At 39.0% G+C, this 6,023-nt stretch overlaps 1 pseudogene; it reads left to right on the forward strand.

The window, feature by feature from the left end:
• The first annotated feature begins 1,120 nt into the window (after positions 1-1,120).
• Gm32892 lies at positions 1,121-5,532 on the forward strand (annotated as a pseudogene).
• The last annotated feature ends 491 nt before the right edge of the window (positions 5,533-6,023 follow it).

Genomic DNA, 6,023 nt, shown 5'->3' on the forward strand with positions numbered 1-6,023 from the left:
AGGAAAGGAAGGAAGGAAGGAAAGAAGGAAGGAAGGAAGGAAGGAAGGAAGGAAGGAAGGAAGGAAGGAAGAGAGAAATAGCCCGTTTAGCATCCTCCCAGATATTTTTTTTAAACTACCAAAAGGACAATTTGTTTGTAGATGTTTTCCTGATTGTTCTCTATAATTCTCTGTGTACACCTATATGTGCCTGCATAGGCTGGGGAAAAGATACTCTAGAATTATCCTAGTCTCTTTACAGAGTCTAGCTAAGAAATAGACTTTTCATGATTATAATGAGGACCATATTTCTCTGGTGTGTTTTGAGGTTCAAACTCTGCTGTCATGATCATAACAGGTTAAAAGGCATCCTAGCTCTGCAAGTAGGTGGGAGCTCAGAAACACAAACCTAGAGCTAAAGGTCTGTCCTGAAGTCTCAGGGTTCTGAGCCCATGGGCACCTTTCAAATGACAGGGCTAACTGTTTCACACTGTGGTGAGTTTTATTGTTTCCCAGCTTATGTTTATGCAAAACAAACAAGCAAACAAAAATGTCACTAGCTAATAGATTCTGCATATGTGAATGGATTAAACACTTTAGTGATTAATAGAGCATCCAAGTCGAGTTAAGGAAGGAAATGAAAGCCTTTTCTCTAGGAGTTATTTGACTACCAGTAAGTCCACATTTGAGTTTTCTACTTCATGCTTCCTGTGCCTCCAACCTCTGTCTATTGCATGAGTTTGAACATATGCCAGCCTGAAGGCTGTCTTATGAATGTATCCCCATGTCTCCCTTCTGTCTCTGTGTATGCATCTTTTTGTTATCACTATGTCTGTCCCTAACAAAGAGTTTTGCTGTCTTTATTGAATAGCATTGAAAGCATCACATGGGGAAGGAATGGGACATTTTGCAGAAATCTTTAAGGGAGTTTTACAAGGGATTAGGTTACAGGCTCCAACTGACCTCAGATGATCAAGATAACAAACAGTATTACAAGCATCACTGTTTATCAGCCATTATCCATAAATGCATGTTCATTTTAGAAGTTTACTTTCAGCCTCTGTATTTGATGTTTTCAGCAAGTGATATACATGCTCATAGAATATAAGATATATTTTCATAATATTGCATTGCCACACTTATGGTTCTGCCAATGGGTAAGAAAGGAAAACTACAGAGCAACACTCCTCGAAGTTCTGTTGTCTGTACTTTCTTGTAAGATGTTTGTAAGAAAAAAAAATAAAATTTGAAAAGTGCTATTTTGTAAAGATATGAAGATGATCTTGATGAATTCTCCAAATACTGGGAGAGATGGAATCCCATTTGGACATCTCTTGTCCAGAAAAGAAATTTCATGTACAAGGACTGGGTTATATCCAATTGACTTGTTGGCCAAAGGAGTTCAGTGGAAATATCCAAATAATCCAGGCTGTTGCCACCAAATAGGGTGCTCTCTACAAACTGATTGCAAGGCCTCATTGATGAAGACAAGACTCCCACAACTCATTGAATATGGAGAGGTCAAGCTGATGCCTACATAGAATCTTCATTCATATGTTCTAATATCCGTGATTTGGAAGGCACTTTGCAGGCTACGTATCAAGAAATGTGAACACCAATGCAACCAAAAAGCCTTTGATCTATAATCTGTTCTTACTGCAAAATATGCTAGGGCAACGTGGCACAAAGCTTTTGGTAGTAAATAATCAATGTCTGATTTGGCCTGAATCAAACACTAAAGACACATTAGATAAATAATGTATATCTGTATGCACACGTGTGTATGGGCATGAGAAGTACTCATGTAGGCCAAAAGGGAATTGGAGCCCAGGAATTGGAATGTCAGCTTGATATAGACTAGTCTGGCCTCAAATACACAGGACTACACCTGCCCCAGTGTTCTGAATGCTGAAATTATGGGTATGCATTACGATACCAGCATCACTTGCCTACTTTATGTCTATACAATCATGCAATGTAATCACACTTCTCATCTCTAAGCAACATAATGTATATTCCAGAAAACACCTTTTGACTTCATTTCTATTTACACTAACATAACACTAGCATCCTAAGAACTAGAAATATCCAAAAACATTTCTTATCTGTAGGGGACAAGGGGTTCTTATAGTCACAGATAAACTCTAGGGAAACCAAGAATGTTAACCACCCAGGGTTTTCTCTTCATTGGAAGAGATGTTTTCCGACCAAAAAGAAAAAAAAAAAAAAAAAAAAAAAAAGGATGAAGTTAGCTGCCTGGTGACCTGTGTGCTATATTTAGGGTCAGGCCACACTTGAATCTCCCAGAATAGTATGCTTATCCCAGACTCTACCATATTAAGGCACTGTTTCTCAATCAATAGAACCCAACCTTAGGGGAGATGTCACATGTAGTTTATAGCATGATGACCTCTACACTGTGTTTATACTCCTTTAGACCCTTTAGCTATAGAACCCACATTTATGGAAGAGTCACACATACTTTGCAAGAGTTTCAATGTAGTCACACCTTAAGCTTTATTGTGCAGAGAGGACTGAGATAATTGTTACCAGGAAATTTTTTCCTAAAATTATACTATACTTAAATATGCCTAAAATAAACTACCCTGGGGTATGAATCTAGAAGTTTGAACCAACACTGGCTACTGAGTCTGCAGAGTTTACTTCTGGGTTTGGCAAAATGCCAGCTCATGAACTCACCCAAGCTCCAGTTTGAGAAATTTCTACCCTGGAAAATTCCACCCTCATCAAGAAACCCCATACAAAGTCTGCCTTCCATTCAATTCTCTTCTCACCTAAGCAGATGCAGCCACCTTCCTGTCCTTTTACCAATAAACTCTTATGTGTGGTTTGTTGTGCCTTGTGACATTGTGGTATATCTTGACACCTGACTGCCAGGATACCTTTTGCTTCAGAGCTGTAACATCTACATTGGATATATCTTTTCTACCAGAGCTAAAATATTTGCATTGAAGATACCTATTTCGTTAGAGCTGCATCATTTTCATTAGGTATCACCCACAACCTAAACCCTGTCAGCACTGTGTAATACTTACATAGAGCTGTTGAACTTTCTTGTCTCACTTGGTTGTTACTCTACCAGACATAATGTTTGCAGAGACCCTCCCACACATACCATCTAAACCTTAAACATGATCCTACCTTCTAAACAACACATTCAGACTTAAACATAATCTTTCTTTTACTTTGATATTGTAGCTTCATGTTTTCTTTATCCATAATGGAACCATCTAGAATATTCTTTATTACCATCCAGAAAAAAGTTTCACAAGAAATTGCAGTAAAACATACCAGGAACTTAAGACTACAACTTTGTGATATCCAAACACTAAATCCTGCACATCCAACATTAAGAAGCATCAAAAACTTGAGCTGTCAGAATGACCTAGTGGCCAACATTCTCTGTTTGAGAACAACTGTCAGCAGTTCTCAGAATCTAATGTGTATAGTTAACACATTGGTAACATATGCAGCTATGTTTAGTAAAATGACTGAAAGAGAAGAATAGAGGGAAATGGATTATACATGTCACACACTAAAATATTTAGACATAAAGGCAGCAGACCCATACCTCTTCAATAGCAACAAAAATCCAGGGATGACAGAATGGATGTGCCACACAAGAGCCATGAAATTAATGGGTACATTTTGATTATCAGAAAAAGGGCATCATGGCCAAGAAATACTTTAGATGACAGTTTATTTATATATATTTAATTAGTTAGGTTTTCAGAGACAGGGTTTTTCCGTGTATCCTGCCTGTTCTAGAACTCACTCTGTCGATGAGGCCAGCCTTAAATTCAGAGATCTAACTGCCCCTGCCTCAGAATTCTTAGGACTAAAGGTGAGCACCACAACTGCCTGGCTTAAGATTTATTTTTATGTGTATGACTGGTTTTTTGCCTGCACATATCCATGTTTACAGAGTGTACACATAGTATTATGCAAAGTCAAAAGAGGTCATTAAGCCCTCTAGAACTAGAATCATGGATTGTTGTAAGCCACCATGTAGATGCTATAAACTGAATCCCAGTCCTCTGCAAGAATATCAAGTGCTCTTTATTGCTCTGCCATCTTCCAAGCCTTCATGTAAAAATTTGAAAAAATGAGAATTAACAGATTGCATGTTCTAAATATATGACATTCCCAGAAGAAATATATATTACATTGATTTTGAATGTATTTACTAGAAAAGCAACCACTTCTTTTGAATATTTTGCCTTCTTTATTCAGATTGTAAGGATGCAAAAGACTGGGTGTAAAGGAAGGTTTAAAAAGTTACATCATTGAGTATAAACAGCAATAAAGAAGACGGGTGGCCAAGGCAATGGACGATAACAGACAATCAAACGCAAGACTATCAAAACACAAAATGAAGAATACTGACCAATAATAAAACATACCATTTGCTAGAAAGCTATGTTACCCATATGAATGTATTTTATACAACTTTCCAAACATGTGACACAGTCATAGAAAATAGACAGTAATGCTGAGGAGTTTCAACATCTAACATTTAGTGATAGGTAATGAAAAGAAACACAATATCTTTTTTACTTCTTGACATATTCTGGACATTAGCTCACTGCCATATAAAGAATGGCCAATGAAGGTGTTCTTCTCTAGGCTCCCTTTTCACTCTAAAGATTTCAAGGTTTGAAGGCTTATTTTATTTTTACCACTTCATACTTCAACAATTCTGTATAGGTCTTTGAGACAATGCAAACTGTTGACCTTTTCTTTTTTTTTTAAGATTTATTTTATTTCTATGAGTACACTGTCTTCAGACACACCAGAAGAGGACATTAGATCCCATTACAAATGGTTGTAAGCCACCATGTGGTTGCTGGGAATTGAACTCAGGACCTCTGGAAGCGCAGTCAGTGCTCTTAACTACTGAGCCATCTCTCCAGCCCCCCCTCTCCCCGTTGACTTTTTCTAGTGAATTGTCTACATTAAAACATGTTTTCAGGGCCTGGGTGAACAGGCCCTGGTCAGGCAGACAGCTATCAGGTGCTTACGCTTGCCCACAAGTACAGGTCAGAGACAAAGCAAGAGAAGAAGCAAAGGCTACTGGCCTGTGCTGAGAAGAAAGCTGCTGGCAAAGGCGATGTCCCAACTAAGAGACCACCTGTCCTCCGAGCAGGAGTTAATACAGTCACCACCTTGGTGGAGAACAAGAAGGCTCAGCTGGTGGTGATTGCCCATGATGTAGACCCCATTGAGCTGGTGGTTTTCCTGCCTGCCCTGTGTCAAAAGATGGGGGTGCCCTACTGCATCATCAAGGGAACAGCCAGGCTGGGGCGCCTGGTCCAGAGGAAGACATGCACCAATGTTGCCTTCACACAGGTTAACTCGGAACACAAGGGTGCTCTGGCTAAGCTGGTGGAAGCTATTAGGACCAATTATAATGACAGATATGATGATATCCATCGCCACTAGGGAGGCAACATCTTGGGTCCTAAGTCTGTGGCTCTCATTGCCAAGCTGGATAAAGCAAAGGCTAAAGAACTCGCCACTAAAGTGTGTTAAATGTACACTAAGTTTTCTGTACGTGAATATGATTACAAAATTAAAAACAAACAAAAAAAGATTTTTCTATTTTATGTATATCGTGGTTCTACCTGTATGTAGATATGTGTATGAGACATGTGAGTGAGTGTTAACCACAGAGGTCAAAAAAACGTTATTTGAAGCCCTGGACCTGGAGTTACTGAGGGTTTTCAGCCATAATGGGTGCTGCGAAGCAAACCTGTGTCTTCTGGAAGAGGAACAATTTCTCTCTACTGTGTTATCTTTTCAGCCCATGACTCCATATTTTGGGTTTCCTTCTCCCAAATGTGATTCCTCTTGATGACTTTGCACCTGCCCTGATCCAGCTCCCTTTTTACATCCATTTCACATAAGCTTTGTGGCTTTTCAGCACCTGGACTTCCTGTTCCAGCCTCTCCATAGTTGTACTATTCCAGTTACTGATTCATAAATTGCCATTCTTTATTCTTCACAAGTGATCTTGGTATCAT

This window comes from Mus musculus, chromosome 17 (assembly GCF_000001635.26).
Source record: "Mus musculus strain C57BL/6J chromosome 17, GRCm38.p6 C57BL/6J".
Taxonomy (NCBI): Eukaryota; Metazoa; Chordata; class Mammalia; order Rodentia; family Muridae; genus Mus; species Mus musculus.